Raw genomic sequence first — 20,415 nt, 5'->3', positions numbered from 1 at the left:
TGGCTATTCAGGGTCTTCTGTGGCTCCATACAGATTTTAGGATTGTTTGTTCTAGTTCTGTGAAAAACGTTGTTGGTATTTTGACAGGGACTATATTAAATCTGTAGGTTGCTTTGGGTAGTATGGACATCTTAACAATATTTGTTCTTCCAATCCATGGGCATGGGATATCTTTCCAATTGTTTGTGTTGTCTTCAATATCTTTCATGAATATTTTCTAATTTTCAGAGTACAGGTCTTTCACCTCCTTGGTTAAGTTTATTCCTAGGTATTTTATTATCTTTGGTGAAATTGTAAATGGGATTGCTTTCCTAATTTTTCTTTCTGTTGCTTCATTATTAGTATATAAAAATGGCACAGGTTTCTACACATTGATTTTGTATCCTGCAACCTTACTGAATTCATTTATCAGTTCTAATAGTTTTTTGGTGGAGTCTTTAGGGTTTTCTATGTATAGTATCATGTCTGCAAAGAGTGAAAGTTTTACTTCTTCTTTACCAATCTGGATGCCTTGTATCCCTCCCTTTTGTCTGATTGCTGTGGCTAGGATTTCCAGTACTGTTAAATAATAGTGATAAGAGTGGACATCCCTATCCCCTTAGGGGAAAAGCTCTCAGTTTTTCACCATTTAGTATGATGTTAGTTGTGGGTATTCATATATGGCCTTTATTATGCTGTGGTATGTTCCTTCTAATCCTACTTTGTTGAGACTTTTTATTATGAATGGATGTTGTAATTTGTCAAGTGCTTTTTCTGCATCTATTGAAATGATCATATGGTTTTTATCCGTTCTTTTATTGATGTGATGTATCACATTGATTGACTTGCAATTATTGAACCACTCTTGCATTCCAGGGATAAACCCCACTTGATAGTGGTGAATGATTTTTTTTAATGTACCATTGGATTTGGTTTGCTAATATTTTGTTGAGGATTTTTGCATCTATGTTCATCAAAGACACTTTGTAGTGTCTTTATCTGGTTTTGGGATCAGTGTAATTTTGGCTTCAGGGAATGAATTAGGAAGCTTTTCTTCCTTTCCTAATTTTTGGAATAGTTTGAGAAGAATAGGTATTAACTGTTCTTTAAATGGTTGGTAGAATTCACCTGTGAAGCCATCTGGCCCTGGACTTTTGTTTGCTGGGAGTTTTTTTTATTACTGATTCAATTTCATTCCTAGTAATCAGTCTGTTCAAATTTGCTATTTCTTTCTGATTGAGTTTTAGAAGGTTATATGTTTCTAAGAATTTATCCATTTCTTCTAGGTTGTCCAATTTGTTGGGATATAATCTTTCATACTATTCTCTTACAATCTTTTATATTTCTGTGGTGTCAGTTGTTTTTCTCAGCTTTCATTTCTGATTTTATTTATTTCAGTCCTCCTTTTTTTATGAGTCTGACTGAAGGTTTATTGATTTTGTTGATCTTTTCAAAGAACCAACTCCTGGTTTCATTGATCTGTTCTATTGGGTTTTTTTTAGTTCCTATTTTGCTTATTTCTGCTCTAATCTTTATTATTTCTTCCTTCTACTAGCTTAGGGTTTTGCTTATTGTTCTTTCTCTAGTTCTGTTAGATGTAAGGTTAGATTGTTTATTTGGGATTTTTCTTGCTTCTCAAGGTATGCCTGTATGGTTATAAACTTCCCTCTTAGAACAGCATTTGCTACATCCCAAAGATTTTGGACCATTGTGTTTTCATTTTCATGTAACATTTTCATTTGTCTCCATGTGTTTTTTTTAATTTTGTCTTTGATTTCTTGGTTGACCCATTCATTGTTTAGTAGCATGTTTTTTAACCTCCATATGTTTGTGTGCTTTCCAGGTTTTTTCTTGTGGTTAATTTCTAGTTTCATAGCATTGTGGTGAGAAAAGATGTATGGTATGACTTTGCTCTTTTTGAATTTGTTGAGACTTGGTTTGTGGCCTAATATGTGATCTATTCTGGAGAATGTTTCATGTACACTTGAAAAGAGGTGCATTCTGCTCCCTTTTAGGATGGAATGTTCTGAATATATCTGTTAGATCCATTTGGTCCAATATGTCATTCAAAGCCACTGTTTCCTTGTTGGTTTTCTGTTTGGATGATCTGTCTATTGATGAACGCGGGGTGTTAAAGTACCCTACCATTATTGTATTACTATTGATTAGTTCCTTTATGCTTGTTATTAACTGCCTTATATATTTGGGTGCTCCCATGTTGGGTGCATAAATATTTACAATTGTTGTATCTTCTTGTTGGATTGTACCATTTAAGATTATATAGTGTCCTATTTTGTCTCTTGTTACAGCCTTTGTTTTAAAGTCTATTTTTACTATACAAGTATCGCTACTCTGGCTTTCTTTTCACTTCCATTTGCATGATAAATATTTCTCCATCCCCTCACTTACAATCTGGAGGTGACTTAGGTCTGAAATGAGTCTCTTGTAGGCAGCATATAGATTGTTATTTTCTTATCCATTCCATCACCCTATGTCTTTTGACTGGAGCATTTAGTCCATTTATGTTCAGATGTAATTGTGGATATGTGTGTATTTATTGGCATTTTGTTGCTTGTTTTATGGTTGTTTTTGTAGTTCCTCCCTGTTCCTTCTCTTGCTCTCCTCTCTCATGATTAGTTGGCTTTCTTTAGCAAAATACTTGGATTCCTTACTCTTTATTTTTTACATATTGATTACTGTTTTTTGATTTGTGGTTACTATACGGTTTATATCTTCTGCATATAGCAGTCTATGTTAAGCTGATAGTCGCCTAATTTTGAACTCATTCTTTGCTCCTCTCCCCTCCATGTTTCAGATGTATCATATTTTACATCCTTTTATTTTGCACTTCTCCTGACTCTTACAGATATACTTAATTTTTTTGCTTTTATGCTTCCTGTTTTCCTTACTTATGGTTTTTGTTTTCCACTCACAGAATCCCCCTTAACAGTCTTGTAGGGCTGGTTTAGTGGTCATGAATTCTTTTAACTTTTGTTTGTCTGGAAAACTGTTTTTTTTTTTTTTTTTAAACTGTTTATATCACCTCTATTCTGAATAACAGGCTTGCTGGATAGAGTTCTCTTGGTTGCAGATTTTTCCCTTTCAGCACTTTGAATATATTGTCCCACTTTCTTCTGGCCTGCAAAGTTTCTGCTGAAAAATCAGCTGATAGCCTTATGGGGTTTCCTTTGCATGTACTGTCTTCTTTTCTCTTGCAACCTTTAAAATGCTTTCTTTATCACTATTTTTTGCCATTTTAATTACTATGTGTCCTGGTGTAGCCTTCTTTGGTTTGAATTTGTTAGGGGATCTCTATGCCTCCTGAATCTGGATCTCTTTTCCCTCCCCAGATTCAGGAAGTTTTCAGCTCTTATTTCTTCAAATAAATTTTCTGCTCCCCTTTCTCTCTCTTCTCCTTCTGGAATTCCTATAATGTGAATGCTATTATGCTTGATGGAGTCACTGAATTCTCTAAGTCTATTCTCATTATGCAGTATTAGTTTGTCTCTCACTCATTCAGCTTCATTGCTTTCCAATACTCTATCCTTCAGGTCACTTATATATCCCTCTGCTTCCTGTAGCCTACTATTATTTCACCTAGTGTATTTTTAAAAGATTTTATTTATTTACTCATGAGAGACAGAGAGAGGGTGGGGGGAGAAAGGCAGAGGCAGAGGGAGAAGCAGACTCCCCACTGAGCAGGGAGCGCAATGTAGGGCTCGATCCCAGGACGCCAGGATCATGACCTGAGCTGAAGGCAGACACTCAACCAACTGAGCCACCCACGTGCCCCTCATCTAGTGTATTTTTAATTTCACTTATGGAGTTCTTCATCTCTGATGTGTTACTTTTTATCTCTTTGTCAAGGGTCTCACTGATGTCCTCCACCCTCTTCTGAAGTCCAGTGAGAATCTTTATGATCATTACTTTAAATTCTTTATCAGGCATATTACTTATTTCCATTTTGCTTAGATCTCCTTGTGTGATTTTGTCCTGTACTTTCATTTGGGACACATTCTTCTGTCTCCTCATTTTGTCTACTTCTCTGTGTCTGTTTCTATGTGTTAGGCAAGTCAGCTACATCTTTTGCTCTTGAAAGTAGTGGCTAAATGAAAAAGAGGTTCTGTAGTGCCCTGCAGGGCAGTGACCCCTGTTCACCAGAACCTGGCAATCCAGGGAGTCTCCTTTGTGTGTTGCTTGCATCCTGCTGTTGTGTTTGTTGCTTTTTCTTTCAGTTCAGACATCTGTGCTGACTCTCTGCCTGTTGTGGGCTGTGCTTGTTCTCTGTGGTGTTAGTGAGAACCCAGCAGGCCAACAACTAGGGAGCATGACCAAACGAGGGCTCAGGGGCAGGGCAGGGCAGGGGTGTTAGCAAAACTTGCACTGAGCCAATAGTCCTAAGCCAGTCCCCTGAAGCACAGTGGCTGTGGTGGTCTGTGGTGGTAGCCAGGGGCACACTCACCGTGTGGACAGGGTACACAGACATTAAAATTTTCACTTAGCCCAGGGCTGAGGCCACCAGGCTTGGAGTGGGGAAGTTCTGATGAGAACACATGGGTGGGGCACACTGCTAGCAGGTCAGGTAGCAAGTGTTTGTGTAGGGCAGCCTCCCACAAGTGTCTCTGTGTTTATGCTGGGGTTGGGGAGGAAAATGGCACCTGCCAGCTCCTTTGATCCCAGAGAAGTCCCCCAACACAGTCTGAAATCAGTATAAACAGATTTCCTCCCATTTGGCCTAGGCATTGTGCAAACTGTTGCTTCTATGTTGCCTCTCCATAGACTACTCTCTAAGGGTGGGGACCCAGCTATCACTCACCCTCCAGGCTTGCCCAGCACTGGGCCAGCTGACATTTAAAGCTCAAGGCTCCAGGTCAAACTCACGTAATTCAGCCCCTCTGGTTTTCAAGCCAGATGTTATGGGGATTCATCTTCCCTGTGTGGGCTCCCTGGTGCAAGGGGCCATTTCTTTCTCCCTCTCCATGCCACAGCTCTTTCCCTCCTGAGGGGAGCTCCTGACCACCATTTCTGCCCTTCTTAACCTCTTGGATGCAGCTTGTTCTCTACATTTAGTTGTGGAGTTTGTTCTACCAGATTTCGTATTGCTCTCCAGTTTACCGACATGGATGTGATTAATATCTAGTTGTAAATGTGGGCCCTGGTGAACTTAAGGTCCTCCTACTCTTCCATCTTCCCAAGCTCCTCCCATGAACATTATTTTATTTTATTTATTTTTAAATGTTTTATTTATTTATTCATGAGAGTCAGAGAGAGAGAGAGGCAGAGGCAGAGGGAGAAGCAGGCTCCCTGCCTAGCAGGGAGCCCAATGAGGGACTTGATCCCAGGACCCTGGGATGACGACCTGAGCCGAAGGCGGACGCCCAACCATCTGAGTTACCCAGGCGCCCCTATGAACATTATTTTAAATGTATATTTGAACTTCTATGAAAGTAATAGTCCAGGGACTCTTTTCCCTCCTCCCCCCAAGTCCTGGGACAAAAAATAAAGGAGCTAAAACTATAGGATGAACATAAATTGATCCTATAGATGGTGGAGTGGAGGAGATTGCTTATCTTGGTAATCAAGGACCTGGTTTTTTAAAAGACACATGAACAGAAAATAAAGCGGGATGCTCAGGGAAAACTGGGACCTTTAGTCAAAGAATGAACCAGAGTTCTTTCATCATTACAGAGAAATAATAAGAGGGTATATCTATTTTAGCCTTGCTCTGCATGAAAAAGGTCTCCCTCAAGAATTTGCAACAATAGGCCCACCCTCAGTTGGGTTTGAGAATCACATTTACCCTAACTACATGTTTTTAGGACCTTAAAGCCAAAACATTAAGGTAAAAAACTGGTCCTATATTGAGGCATTTGACAAAAGCAAATACTAAACCTCTCCAGAGAGGACAATCTCAACTTAGATCACACAAAATCCACACAGATAAAGAAAGCCCTGCCAAAGATGAGCTCTTAAAAATTACAAAATGTGCAATAAAATATTCCACAATAAGCAAGAGTCAGTCGAATGAGCTTATCAACAGACACCATTAAGAAAGTGAAAAGGCAAGCCACAGATTGGGAAAAAAAATATTTCCAAAACATACATCTGTTAAATGACTTGTATCCAGAAAATGTGGTAAAATCAAAAACAAAGGGAGACCAGTGCTTGCTTCGGCAGCATATATACTACAATTGGAACAATACAGAGAAGATTAGCATAGTCCCTGCACAAGGGTGACATGCAAATTCGTGAAGCATTCCATATATTTTTTAAGACTTTTTTAAAAAAAAGATTTTATTTATTTATTTTACAGAAAGAGAGAGAGAGTTAGCAAGAGCAGAAACACAAGCAGGGAGAGCGGGAGAGGGAGAAGCAGACTCCCCGCTGAGCAGGGAGCCCGATGCAGGGCTCGATCCCAGGACCCTGGGACCATGACTTGAGCCAAAGGCAGACGCTTAATGACTGAGCCACCCAGGCGCCCCTATTTTTTAAGACTTTTAAAGAAAAAAAACAGCAAATGGGCAAAAAATAATGATCATATGAAACATCCTTCTTTGTGGGTTACTCAGTTTTATGGATTCTGAAATATTAGGTGAAATACAGCAATTAAATCTTTAAAAAATTTGTTTTAAAACCAAAAAACCAATAGGAGGCCAGCCTTGAAAATTCTCTGAGCAGACAAAACCAGTTTAGTCATACCACAAAGCTTAATTTAGCTTATTTTACAAGATTAACATGACCTGGGTCATTTCTTGCTTATGCCTTGGGAAATCTAAGCAAAACTTAAACTGTTTGTCAAGATGGATATGAGGTAACTACTAACCAATTCACTATCACTTAAAAAATTCTAATATTATAACCAGTCACTGTGAAGAATAAACAGTCATTGCTTTCTCACTATATAGGCTACATTATATACCCCTGAGCTTCATTCCATGCTTTGGTTTCCCAACTGTGTTTTTGGTATGTGCACAATAAACTTTAACTATTTACTACTTCAGTGTTTCACTGGTTTTACTTCTGTTATTTCTGAACTTCTGATAATGATAATATAAAGAATTCCTAATAATCTATAAAAAAAAGAGAGAGAGAACAACCCAGTTAAAAAACTAAGTGAAGTCTGAAAATGTCACAAAAGATATCCAAGTGGCCAACAAATATATGAAAAGGTGCTCAACATCATTCCTCGTCTAGGTAATGCAAATAAGAACCAAAATGAGATACCATTACATGCTTGCCAGATTGGCTATAATTAAAAGGCTGATAATATCAATTGTTGATGAATATATGGAATCACTGGAATGCTCGTACATTGTGAATGGGAGTGCAAAATTATATAACCATTTTAGAAAACTGATTGGAGTTTCTAATGAAATCAAACATTTTTCAAAATTTATGTAGGAAATAAAAACCTCAGATGTAAGAAGCATAATGGATACTGAGCATATTAATAAACCTAAACCCATACCTAGATACATTACAGTAAAATTATCAAAACCTAAGGGAAGATGTTAACACAGAGAAGGTCTAGAAACAATGACCTACCCAGTAGTAATAAGAATCCTTAATGCCCTGATTGTGATCTTAAAATACCATTTGCCACTAAAAGAAACTAGGATGTCCTAGAGAAATAGTTGATTCTAGATCTGGTACTGGAAAAGTATGAGGCAAATTTGGAAAATTTTTTTACACCATCTGGCAAGAAAGGTGTCAACAACAACTGGTCGTGCCAAAAGGCCTTAAGAAACAACTTAAAGAAGCTCTCACTGAGCAAAAATGGGACAAATGGAGTGTCAATATAAATAATACATGGAATGGAGTAAACTTGATTAAATATGCTAAAATCCTTGAGCTCATAATCATATTTTTAAAAACTGGTCAATTTGGAGTATGATAGGAAACCAATTGATTATCTTGAATATTGGCAAATAAAGGAAATGAATCAAGCATTTATCCTGCCTGTCCTTTATGAATTGTACCACTGGGTAAGTAAATAGTAGATTTTTTTTTCAAGATTATTTATTTATTTATTTATTTGAGAGAGAGAGAGAGTGAGAGACAGAGAGCATGAGAGGGGGGAGGGTCAGAGGGAGAAGCAGACTCCCCGCCGAGCAGGGAGCCCGATGCGGGACTCGATCCCGGGACTCCAGGATCATGACCTGAGCCGAAGGCAGTCGCTTAACCAACTGAGCCACCCAGGCGCCCTAAATAGTAGATTTTTGAAAGCATCTCTTTACAGAAGTATTTCAGAAAATAAATAAAAAAGAAAGGATTAGAAAGTCATGTTTCTAGTCCTCAATGAATTAATGAATCTAGGGAAAGAGCATCAATGGCTGCTAACACCACCAAAAAAAGGGACAATCAGGCAACCACACATAATGGGTAGTCTTGTCAAAGACATCAAACCTGAGTCTGATCAAGCCTCTGCATCTAGCTGCTAATTTTTAGTCAATACAGAGGACACAGTACAATGCTGAACCGCACCTTGAATATGAAAGTGGTAAAATCCAGACTGTGGGAATTCTACAAGTCAAATGGACCAGGTTCTTCAACAGATAAACTCTAAGGAAAAGAGGGGGATGAGAAAAATAAATTAAAAGAGATTTAAAGACTAAACTGTAGTATCACACACAGGTAATAAGACTATAAAAATGCGGGGCGCCTGGGTGGCTCAGTCGTTAAGCGTCTGCCTTCGGCTCAGGTCATGATCTCAGGGTCCTGGGATCGAGCCCCGCATCGGGCTCCCTGCTCCGCGGGAAGCCTGCTTCTCCCTCTCCCACTCCCCCTGCTTGTGTTCCCTCTCTCACTGCCTCTCTCTGTCAAATAAATAAATAAAATCTTTAAAAAAAAAAATGCAAGGAAACGACTACTATAAAAGTCTGGAGAGTAGTTATTTTTGAGAGGAGGAAGGTGCATATGACTGGCATGAGGTACAAGGAGGGCTTCTAAGGGAACTAACAAAGTTTTATTTCTTGACTTGGTACTTGTTAAAGAGGAGTTCACTTTATAATAATTCATTAAGCTCAGTATGTGTGTGGGGGGGTTCTGCATTTGTGTTTTATTTTATTATAAAAACCATTAAAAACAAATATAAAACAACCAGAGATGGTTTATGTTGCACAACATAGTAAATATACTAACACCACTGAAATATAAATATTAAAATGGTTAATTTTTTACATAAGTTATGTGAAAGCAGATTGGTTTCTTTTTAAAATTTAAATTCAATTAATTAACATATAGTGTATTATTAGTTTCAGAGGTAGAGTTCAGTGATTCATCAGTCTTATATAATATGCAGCGCTTATTACATCATGTGCCCTCCTTAATGTCCATCACCCAGTTACCCCATTCCCTCACCCCCTTCCCCTCCAGCAGTAGTCAGTTTTTTTCCTATGATTAAGAGTCTCTTACAGTTTATCTCCCTCTCTGATTACACCTTGTTTTAATTTTTCCTTCCCTTCCCCTGTGATCCTCTGTTGTTTCTTAAATTCCACATATGAGTGAAATCATATGATAATTGTCTTTCTCTGATTGACTTATTTCACTTAGCATAATACCCTCTAGTTCCACTCGCGTCCTTGCAAATGGCAAGATTTCATTTTTTGATGGCTGAGTAATATTCCATTGTATATTTATAGACCACATCTTCTTTATCCATTTATCTGTCGATGGACATCTGAGCTCTTTCCATAGTTTGGCTATTGTGGACATTGCTGCTATAAACACTGGGGTGCAGGTACCCCTTCGGATCACTACATTTGCATCTTTGTGGTATATACCTAGTAGTGCAATTGCTAGGTCATAGGGTAGCTCTATTTTTAACTTTTTGAGGAAACTCCATACTGTTTTCCAGAGTGGCTGCACCAGCTTGCATTCCCACCAACAATGTAGGAGGGTTCCCCTTTCTCCACATCTTCGCCAACATCTGTTATTTCCTGACTTGTTGATCGTAGCCATTCTGACTGGTGTGAGGTGGTATCTCATTGTGGTTTTGATTTGTATTTCCCTGATGCCGAGTGATGTTGAGCATTTTTTTCATGTGTCTGTTGGCCATTTGGATGTCTTCTTTGGAGAAATGTCTGTTCATGTCTTCTGCCTATTTCTTGACTGGATTATTTATTCTTTGGGTGTTGAGTTTCATAAGTTCTTTATAGATTTTGGATACTAGCCCTTTATCTGATGAGACATTTGCAAATATCTTCTCCAATTCTGTAGGTTGTTTCTTGGTTTTGTCAACTGTTTCCTTTGCTGTGCAAAAGCTTTTTATCTTGATGAAGTCCCAATAGCTCATTTTTGCCTTTGTTTCCCTTGCCTTTGGAGACATGTCTAGCCAGAAGTTGCTGTGGCCAAGGTCGAAGAGGTTGCTGCCTGTGTTCTCCTCTAGGATTTTGATGGATCCCTGTCTCACATTTAGGTCTTTCATCCATTTTGAGTCTATTTTTGCATATGGTGTAAGGAAATGGTCCACTTTCATTCTTCTGCATGTGACTGTCCAATTTTCCCAACACCATTTGTTGAAGAGACTGTCTTTTTTTCCATTGGATATTCTTTCCTGCTTTGTCGAAGATTAGTTGACCATAGAGTTGAGGATCCATTTCTGGGTTCTCTGTTCTGTTCCATTGATCTATGTGTCTGTTTTTGTGCCAGTACCATACTGTCTTGATGATTACAGCTTTGTAATGGAGCTTGAAGTCTGGAATTATGATGTCACCAGCTTTGGTTTTCTTAAAGTGGTAATTTTTATGCTATGTGAATTATATACACATCATATCTTCTTTATCTATTCATCTATCGATGGAAATTTGGGCTTCTTCCATTTCTTGACTATTGTAAATAATGCTGCAATAAACATAGGGGCACATACATCTTTTTGAATTAGTATTTTTCACTTGTTTGGGTAAATACCCAGTAGCAGAATTGCTGGATCATATGGTATTTCTATTTTTAATTTTATGAGGAATCTCCATACTGTTTTTCAGTGATTGCACCAATTTACATTCCCACCAACAGTGCATGAGGGCTCCCTTTTCTCCACATCCTTGCCAACATTTTTTATTTTTTATCTTTTTGATATTAGCCATTTTGACTGGGGTGAGGTGATATCTCATGGTGGTTGTGATTTGTACTTTCCTGATGATTAATGAGGTTGAGCATATTTTCATCTGTCTGTTGGCTATTGGTATGTCTTTTTTGGAAAAATGTTTATTCAGGTCCTCTGCCCACTTTTTAATCAGATTATTTGTTTGTTTGTTTGTTTGGTGTTGAGAACAAACTGGTGGTTGCCAGAGGGGAGGTTGGTAGGATGATGGGCAAAATAGGTGAAGGGGATTAAGAGGTACAGATTTCTAGTTATAAAACAAGTAAGTCATGGAGATGAGAAGTACAGCATGGGAAATATAGTCAATAACATTGTAATAATGTTGTATGATGACTACACTTACCATGGTGAGCATTGAGTAATGCACAGAATTGTTGAATCAATATGTTGTACACCTAAAACTAATATAACATTGTGTGTTAATTATACTTCAATTTTAAAAATCTCAGAATTGAATTGAAAGTTGTAGTGAACCCTAAAATTAAGTTAAAATAAGAGCACATGAAATGAAGTATGATTAAAAATTATCTTTGCAAACTAAGTATCTCCTTTTTTTTTAAGATTGTATTTATTTCACAGAGAGAGACACAGCGAGAGAAGGAACACAAGCAGGGGGAGTGGGAGAGGGAGAAGCAGGCCTCCTGCGGAGCAGGGAGCCCAACGCGGGACTCGATCCCAGGACCCTGGGACCATGACCTGAGCCGAAGGCAGACGCTTAACGACTGAGCCACCCAGGTGCCCCTAAATATCTCCTTTCAATTAAATGTTTTCTGTTGAGTTTTAAAAAAAGGATTGGTTAGGGACGCCTGGGTGGCTCAGCCAGTTAAGTGGCTGCGTTCAGTTCGGGTCATGATCCTAAGGTCCTGGGAAAGAGTCCGGCATCGGGCTCCTTGCTCAGCACAGAGCCTGATTTAAAAAAAAGAAAAAACCAATTGGTTAAATAAACTACAATATACCTACTCAGTGACATATAGAGTGGCCAAAGAGTCTAGAAACACAGATTTGTAAAAAAATCAGTCAGTCACCCCCTTGGTTACCTCATCTAGTTTAACAACAGAGGGGACAATGAAACCAATGCCACAATCAACTGAGGCAACACACTTCAGATGCATATGTTGGGATTGATGGAAATACTGCATTTTATGAACCATGTCCATTGTAATTTGCACAGTTCATTAAACTAATGAAGGACAAAACACTGAATCATATTGATATGATATTGTAATATATCAATAAATCAGTTGTTATGTGTACTTGCCTATTTTTCCAGATTTTATAGCTTCTTTGTTATGCTCTTCTAAGAAGAAGAAGAAAGATCTCTTAGTACTGACATAGAAAGACCACAATTTATTAATGGAAAAAATTATAGAGTAGAACGCATCTTATGATGCCAGTTTTGTAAAAATATGTGTGTGTGTGTATTTGTATATGCATAATAAAAATTCTGGAGGGCTTTGATATTTTATTTCCACATTGTTTCCTTTTCATGAGCCTTTATTTCCTTTATAACCAGAAAACCAATATAAATTTCCATTATGAAAAACTTGAACAAACAAAGCCAAAGCCATGCTTGAGCTTGAAAGAGAGTTTTCAATGTCTATAAACCGGCCAATGCTTACTCCAAGCTGACTTTGTGTGAATGCTGGGACTAAGGCAGAAGGGAAAGGGGTATTAGTAAAAAATCCTGAAATGAGGATGAAGGAATTCAGGTCTTGAGATAGGGAAAGAGAGGAGTAGCTCTCTTTGTAAAATTGAGTAGTAGAGTCAGGATATAAAGAACTTAGAGCTACCTGGAGGGAAGGTAAGTTTATCAGCATACCGGATACAATTTTTTTTTCACATTTCTCTCTGACCTCAGATTGTGCACAACCCCAGTGAAGGGTAGAGGAGATGCTGGTGGTATGAATTCTTCATCCTCCTTTCACTTTTCAGACCCAGACTCAGGGCAAATCAAGTATTAATAAGTGAGAGGAATAAGAGAGCAGAGTATTTCTGCAGGCCCTGTCCGGGGGTCAGCTCATCTATGGCTGTATGGTCTTTAAGGCTCTCATCCTAGAACCCAAGTCTGTAAGAACTTTTTCAACTTGTCACACTGGCAATAAATGAGGTTTACTATCCCTAGATTACCCCTTGTATGAGGTTTTATTACTGTCATTCTTCCCAGATGCCATTTGTAATTTCAGAGCTTGGGGGTTCTGTTTATATGTTTGTTTTTTATATAATTGTCTGTCTATCTTCCTAGCTTCTCTCTGTATCTTCCTGAGCAACTTCTCCAGTGTTCTTGGTCTTCCACTTGTCAGCCACAAATGTAGTCAATATGAGGTCCATTATTTACATAAAGATAAAATTTCTTTTTTTTTTTAAAGATTTTATTTATTTACTTGACAGAGAGAGACACAGTGAGAGAGGGAACACACCAGGGTGAGTGGGAGAGGGAGAAACAGGCCTCCTGCGGAGCAGGGAGCCCGATGCGGGGCTCGATCCCAGGACCCTGGGCCCATGACCTGAGCCGAAGGCAGATACCTAACGACTGAGCGCCACCCAGGCACCCCAAAGATATAATTTCTATAACATGACCAGTTGTTTCTATATATCTCCACATCTCATATAAAGAGATTTAAGATTGTTGATACATTCAATTAATACAGAAGACTGCAATCACATTATAGATCCAATTATGTATTGAAAGGGCCTGGTACATTGTAGGCCCATTTAAAGGTTAGCTTCCTTCTAAAGAGAGAGTTAAAATATATATTGCTAATTCTAAAAGGAAACATTGCAATCTTGATATTGCCAAAGATTTCTGAAGACAGAATAGCACTAACTATAAAAGAAAAAGATGATAAACTGGACTTTATAAAAAGATAAAACTTTCTAGGGGCACCTGGGTGGCTCAGTCGTTAAGCGTTTGCCTTCAGCTCAGGTCATGATCCCAGGGGCCTGGGATTCCTGCTTCTCCCTCTGCCTGCCACTCCTCCTGCTTGTGCGCCCTCTGTCAAATAAATAAAATCTTTAAAAAAAATCATAATTACTGACTTAAAAAAGAAGAAAGAAAACCACCACACCATATGATTTGCTCTGACTAATAAAATTGGTGGCATGTATGAGTTCTGGGTAGAAGCTTTAAGAGCCTGTGAGTGGTCTGCCTGCCTCTTTTTCCTCATCCATAAAACAGGCCATGTTTCAGATAGAACGCCTGGGTCCTGCAGTAAAGTTGATGTGGAACAAAGCTGCAGCCAGTTCACAATATTGTGAGTGAGAAATAAACCTTGCTAGGGGCGCCTGGGTGGCTCAGATGGTTGAGCGTCTGCCTTCAGCTCAGGTCATGATCTCCAGGTCCTGGGATCAAGCCCCGAGTCGGGCTCCCTGCTCGGCGGGGAGTCTGCTTCTACCTCTTCCTCTGCCTCTCCCCACTGCTCCTGCTCTCTCTCTCTCTCTGTATCTCTCTGTCTCAAATGAATAAATAAAAAATTAAAAAAAAAAAAAGAAATAAACCTTGCTACTATAAGTCATTAAGATTTGGGTGCTGTTTGTCATTACAACATAACCTAGCCTATCATGATTAATACAGTCAACTTTTTATTGACCACTGCCAAATATGTTAGGCATAGTACAAAGTACTTAACAAGTAGTATCCCGTTCAATATTTACAACAATGGTAGGTATTATTATCCTCACTATATAGAAGGCATAGGTCTATCAGGGTGGCCTTTTCCCCACATTCCACTTCATCTCTCAAATCTTTTTTTTTTTAAGATTTTATTTATTTATTTGACAGAGAGACACAGTGAGAGAGGGAACACAAGCGGGGGGAGTGGGAGTGGGAGAAGGAGAAGCAGGCTCCCCGCTGAGCAAAAAGCCCAATGTGGGGCTCAATCCCAAGACCCTGGGACCATGACCTGAGCCGAAGGCAGATGCTTAACGACTGAGCCACCCAGGTGCCCCTCTCCAAATCTTTAATCTATATAGAAACCGTTTCTTTGGAGCCCAAAATAAACAAACAAACAAAAAACCTCAAAACCTAGCAGATTCAGAAAGTTCCAAGGCTGGAAGAGATTATAGATCATTGAATAAACATATCCTTTAAGAATCCCAAGTTCAGGGGCGCCTGGGTGGCTCAGATGGTTAAGCGTCTGCCTTTGGCTCAGGTCATGGTCCCAGGGTCCTGGGATCGAGTCCCACATCGGGCTCTCTGCTCCTTGGGAGCCTGCTTCTCCCTCTGCTTCTCTCTCTCTCTCTCTGTCTCTCATGAATAAATGAATAAAATCTTAAAAAAAAAAAAAAAAGAATCCGGAGTTCAACATCTTTCCTAATTGTGCAGCTTCTGATTGAAACACCACCTGTAATAAGAACTTATTACCTAGTAGGGCAGTCCACTCTGTATTTGTTCTGTTAGGATTATGAAAAAAATCTTCCTTTTATTCAGCTAATCCTGATGCCCTGCAAATTTTACCCACTGGTCCTGGTCTTGGGGCCAAACAGACTAAGTCTAAATCCTGTTCTAGGGCGCCTGGGTGGCTCAGTCGTTAAGCGTCTGCCTTCGGCTCAGGTCATGATCCCAGGGTCCTGGGATCGAGTCCCACATCGGGCTCCCTTCTCTGCGGGAAGCCTGCTTCTCCCTCTCCCACTCCCCCTGCTTGCATTCCCTCTCTCCCTGTGTCTCTCTCTGTCAAATAAATAAAAAATAAAATAAAATAAAATAAAATCTTAAATCCTTTTCTATTTGATTGGCCTTCAGATAGTTTGAGACAATTCTACATTATCTTGGATCTCTCTTTATCACCCTCATCTCATCAAAGTCACAAAATATCTGTCCTGTTTTTATTGCTCTAAGATTCTAATAATGGTTTTTTGTGCATTTCCTCCTAGGTAACATTTGTGCATTTTATCGATTTTATTTGTTTATTTGAAGAGAGAGAAAGCGCGTGCAAGGGGAGGAGCAGAGGGGGAGGGAGAGAATGCCAAGTAGAATCTGTGCTGAGCGTGGAGTGTGACACGGGGCTTGATCTCAAGACCCTGACATCAGGACCTGAGCTGAAACTGAGTCTGACGCATTATAACCAACTGAGCCACCCAGGTGCCCCACATTTGTGCATTTTAACAAACACCTTGATCCCAGATAGTCAAACTAATGGTGAGAATTTTAGAATACAAGGAGGTCAGTGAGGGAGATACTACATGCCACTGTGGAAGAAACAAAATTGTTGCAGCCTGGTATTCACAATCGTTCTCGGCGAGTGTGCAATAAAATTTACAAGCCTCTTATTAAGCTTCATGTGGTGTATTTTAATGAAATAAAATCTTTTTCTTCAATAAAACAGTGTTTAAGTGTTTTAACTGGCCAGTAAAGAAACATTAAAGGCAAAACTTTTTTTTCCATAGCCTATAATATTCAGGAACAGTATCTGCTCTTTCTCCAAAAACAAATGTGTTAATTTAAATCTGTCTGCAAGGGCGCCTGGGTGGCTCAGTTGGTTAAGTGACTGCCTTTGGCTCAGGTCATGATCCTGGAGTCCCGGGATCGAGTCCCGCATCGGGCTCCCTGCTCGGCAGGGAGTCTGCTTCTCCCTCTGACCCTCCTCCCTCTCCTGCTCTCTGTCTCTCATTCTCTCTGTCTCAAATAAATAAATAAAAATCTTTAAAAAAAAATTTAAAAAAAAAATAAAATAAAATAAATCTGTCTGCAAAAGAAAAAAGAGGAAGGAGAAAGCTGTGTTCTGTTCATTGACACCCTCAAGAATTACCATGTTTAGAACAATACTTATAACCTTATTTGGGGTTACACCAAGGAACAAAGCAAGGAAAAACAACATAAAAATGAAGTCAATGTGGTAGCACAAAAAGAAGAAATGACTAGGAGACTGTAAAGCGGGAATCTAGTTTCTGCTTTGCCACTACCTAGATGGGTGACGTGCACAAATTGCTTCACTTCTTGGACCTCAATTTCTTTATCTGTGAATCTATTTCAATTTATCTTTGAAATTGGAATAGATGACTTAGAAAGTCTTTTGGCTTTTTTCATAGAAGTTTAAGGGTTTTTTTTAATTTAATTTAATTTTATTATGTTAGTCACCATACAGTACATCATTAGTTTTTGATGTAGTGTTCCATGATTCATTGTTTTCGTATAACACCCAGTGCTCCATGCAATACGTGTCCTCCTTAATACCCATCACCAGGCTAACCCATCCCTCTAAACCCTTCCCTCTTAAACCCTCAGTTTGTTTCTCGGAGTCCATAGTCTCTCATGGTTTGTCTCCCCCTCCGATTTCCCTCCCTTCATTTTCCCCTTCCTTCTCCTAATGTCCTCCACGCTATTCCTTATGTTCCACAAATAAGTGAAACCATGTGATAATTGACTTTCTCTGCTTGCCTTATTTCACTTAGCATAATCTCTTCCAGTCCCATCCATCCTGATGTAAAAGTTGGGTATTCATCCTTTCTGATGGCTGAGTAATATTCCATTGTAGATATGGACCACATCTCCTTTATCCATTCATCTGTTGAAGGGCATCTCAGCTCTTTCTACAGTTTGGCTATTGTGGACATTGCTGCTATGAACATTGGGGTGCATATGGCCCTTCTTTTCACTACATCTGTGTCTTTCGGGTAAATACCCAGGAGTGCAATTGCTGGGTTGTAGGGTAGCTCTATTTTTAATTTTTTGAGGAACCTCCACACTGTTTTCCAAAGTAGCTGTACCAACTTGCATTCCCACCAACAGTGTAAGAGGGTTCCCCTTTCTCCACAACCTCTCCAACATTTGTTGTTTCTTGCCTTGTCAATTTTTGCCATTCTAACTGGTGTAAGGTGGTATCTCAGTGTGGTTTTGATTTGAATTTCCCTGATGGCTAATGATGATGAACATTTTCTCATGCGTCTGTTAGCCATTTTAATGTCTTCTTTTGAGAAGTGTCTGTTCATGTCTTCTGCCCATTTTTTTTTAAGATTTTATTTATTTGACAGAGAGAGACACAGTGAGAGAGGGAACACAAGCAGGGGAGTGGGAGAGGGAGAAGCAGGCTTCCCACGGAGCAGGGAGCCTGATATGGGGCCTGAACCCAGGACCCTGGGATCATGACTTAACGACTGAGCCACCCAGGCGCCCCTGCCCCCCTTTTTTTTTTTTAAGTTTTATTTATTTAAGTAATCTCCACACCTAACATGGACCATGAACTCATGACCAACCCCAAGATCAAGAGTCACACGCTCTTCCAACTGAGCCAGCCAGGTGTCCCATAATAAGTTTAATTTTAACACAGAGGTATATACAGTTTTCCGGTACAGAGGAATGGGACCAGTGGTATATTGATAAATGCTTGATAATAATATAAGTGTTTAATAATAATTGGCTTTCTAGGGAGAAAAAAAAGCTCTGTTTTGATGTACAACAAAACAGTGGTGTAAATAATTCTAGCATGGCCAGTTTTCAAGCTACCAACTGTTTAACAGCCTCTAACAAAATTTCTGAAAATTTAATAATTAGCATTCAAAACCAGTAAGAGCAGGCTCCAGCATACCAGCAGATACGACTCCATTTATTCATTTGCCCATTCCATTCATTCAACAAACACTCCCTGAGCATTTATTATTTATGTGCAGGCATTAAATTAAATGGAGTACATAAAGATGTGTAAAATTTGGTTCTTGTCCTAAGAGGTTTAGATTCTAGTAAACAGGAAATGAATACAGGTAACTCTAATGCTAGAAAGAACACGACAAATAATATAAAGAAGGCAGGCAAAAGTAAAGTATTATAAAGGTTCAGAGGAGAAAGAGACTATTGCTTTCTGAGGTTACTGGGTGGAAGGGACCTTGCAGAAGGAAAAGAATAGATTTCTCAAAAAGAATAAGGCTACTTAAGGATATTTTTTTAAAGATTTATTTATTCATTTTAGAGAGAAAGAGAGAGAGAGCGCGGGGTGAAGGGCAGAGGGAGAGGGAGAGAGAATCTCCAGCAAGACTCCCTGCTGAGCGTGGAGGCTGACATGGGGCTCAATCTCATGACCCTGAGATAATGACCTAAACTGAAATCAAGAGTTGGATGCTTAACCGACTGAGCCACCTAGGTGCCCCAGAGATATTTTTTGTTTAGAAGAGCTATCTAATAGGAAAGAAGTAGCATGTATGTTGGGAAATTAGGAACCTAAGAAGAAATACTTGGAGGAAGCTAGAAATAAAGAGGCCTAGGAAGTGATTATAAGGTGGGAGAATAATAAAAGCCACCAGGTCAGATGGCTCCACAAAGAAGAACAATCTTTTTTTTTTTTTGAAGATTTTATTTATTTATTTGACAGAGAGAGAGACAGCGAGAGAGGGAACACAAGCAGGGGGAGTGGCAGAGGGAGAAGCAGGTCTCACACCAAGCAGAGAGCTCAACATGGGGCTCGATCCCAGGACCCCAGGATCACGCAGGACCCCAGGATCACGACCCGAGCTGAAGGCAGATGCCTAATGACTGAGCCACCCAGGTGCCCCACAAAGAAGAACAATCTTAAAATGAAATGAGTTTAATACCATTCTGAGGAAACTGAAGTACAATTTAGGAAAGAAGATAGTAAGAAAGCCTTGGGTCATTTCTAAGGAGCACAGTTCCACTAGTTTAGAATTTCATTCCAAGGTTCTTAAAAATTTTACCAGTGAGAACATAGAGTTTACTGCCAGTAATCATAGACAATAAGGAATATAGAAAAATGTAAAAGTGGCCTAAATTATTATACATAGGGAAAAAGTGATTTCTAGAAATGACAGCCCAGTCAGTGACTTTAATTCTTTGCAATATTCTAAATTTAAACAGATGATTTGTGAACACTTGGAGAAAGGTAACAGAGAAATGAGCATGAGTTAATTAAAACAAGTCATACCAAATGAATCACATTTCTCTTATGGATATGGCTGGCAAACAGATGAAACACATCCTCCCTTAGTTAGGTATGATGAACCCTGATTTCAGGTTCATATTTGACAGATTATCTCATGGTGACAGTGGTGACACAAAGGAGAAATAGGTGTTACTTGAGAAGTACACTTAGTTGAATTTGTAGCTGCCTAAATAGAAGGACCATGTGACCTGGACAAAGGTCTATAGTAACAGACCACACATGGCCTTGCCCCTTCAACATTTTTATCAACAAATTAGGGAAAGGCATATAATCTATGTCTACAAAATTAACGTATAGCATGAAGATAGGAGATATAACTAAAATGGTGAGTTAAAAACCAGACTGAAAAAAAATCTTTAAAGGCTGAGCTAGCAGTACAACACAGCTGCTATAAAAAGAAAAAAGTTCTCACATTAAAAGGACATACAAAAATCTAGGAACTGATTAGAGCAT

At 39.0% G+C, this 20,415-nt stretch overlaps 1 non-coding gene across 1 annotated transcript; it reads left to right on the top strand.

The window, feature by feature from the left end:
* Window positions 1-6,140: 6,140 nt before the first annotated feature.
* LOC123326049 lies at window positions 6,141-6,247 on the top strand. The gene has a single exon (XR_006540839.1). It is a non-coding gene; the product is annotated as a U6 spliceosomal RNA (small nuclear RNA).
* Window positions 6,248-20,415: the final 14,168 nt, after the last annotated feature.

This window comes from Neomonachus schauinslandi, chromosome 10, assembly GCF_002201575.2.
Source record: "Neomonachus schauinslandi chromosome 10, ASM220157v2, whole genome shotgun sequence".
Classification (NCBI taxonomy): domain Eukaryota; kingdom Metazoa; phylum Chordata; class Mammalia; order Carnivora; family Phocidae; genus Neomonachus; species Neomonachus schauinslandi.
This window is presented reverse-complemented; position numbering and strand designations above follow the sequence as displayed.